The sequence below is a fragment of the Chrysochloris asiatica genome, unplaced genomic scaffold (genome assembly GCF_000296735.1).
Source record: "Chrysochloris asiatica unplaced genomic scaffold, ChrAsi1.0 scaffold00081, whole genome shotgun sequence".
Lineage (NCBI taxonomy): Eukaryota > Metazoa > Chordata > Mammalia > Afrosoricida > Chrysochloridae > Chrysochloris > Chrysochloris asiatica.
Genome location: NW_006408599.1, coordinates 9,651,034 through 9,652,343, shown reverse-complemented (window position 1 = coordinate 9,652,343; position 1,310 = coordinate 9,651,034).

The window sequence follows — 1,310 nt, the reverse complement described above, 5'->3', positions numbered from 1 at the left end:
TAACTTAGGATTTAATTTTCTGCCTATTTCTTTTTTTGTCTGCCTGTCCCACTCCACAATTCCTGTTCAGGCCTTTTTTCTAGTTATAAACAGTTCAGGGCTGGCTGTGGCCATTTGGTTTTAAGTGGAAACTGTCTCTTTAAATTTTGAGGAGATCTGTGTGCATGCAAAGTAGAACCCTCTGAGAGTGGGGCTGAGGTGTCTACTATTCATCTGGAGCTCAGCTGAAACCTGTCCACCAGGGGTGATCATCCTAGTATTTTAAATACTGGTGGTATATCACAAATGAGGAGAGCAAAAGTTCATTTAAAAAGATAGGGGAAAAAGAAAAAACCCAACCAGATGTCAGAAAACACTCTGAAACTTGCTTTTGAACATAGAGTAGTAAAATCACATAGAAGGAATTAAATAAAAAAGGAGAAGAAAAGATTTCAAGGAGGAAAGTAAAATATTATAAGGATATGTACAAAGACCTGAAGTTAGAAAACCAAAAGTGAGGAGCATAGTCAGCTTGAGAGGATAGCTAAATGAAGAGAAGAAAAATTCAAGTTTTGAGTTGGAATATTGAAGAATTTTATGAACAAAATATCAAACAATGCAGGAAGTATCAAAAGAAGATGGAAGGAATGTCAACAATTTAAGGAATTAGTGTATGATAAAGAACCAATGGTATTGAAGGAAAAAGTTTTAGATGCACTAAAGGCATTTATGAAAAACAAGGCTCCAGAAATTTGTGAAATACCATTCAAGATGTTTCAGCAAATGAACATAATGCAGGGCGCACTCACCAGTCTATGCGAAAGTACTTGGACGACAGATAAATGGCCAAACATCTGGAAGGGATTAATATTTGTACCCATTTCAATGAAAGGTGACCCAACATAATTCAGACGTTATAGAACAATATCATTAATATCACACACAGGTAAAAATATTAAATTTGTGGAAGGTAACAAGGTGCTATAGGATAAGCACTGGACTGCAAGGTCAGTTTGAACTGCAAAGTTTGGCGGTTCAAACTCACCAGTTGCTCCTTGGAAACCCTACACAGGGTCATTATGAGTTAGTTTGAACAGCAAGGTCATCAGTTCACACTCACCAGTTGCTCCTCAGAGACCCTGCACAGGGTCGCTGAGTCGGAACCAACTTGACAACACTTAACAACAAATTCAAAAACAGTTGAGGCAGTAAATCAACAGAGAATTACCATAAACTCAAGTCAGATTAAGAAAATATGGCATAAGGAATATCATTGCTGATGCCAGATGGACCTTGGTGCTGTTGTTAGGTGTTGTTGAGTCAGTTCTGAC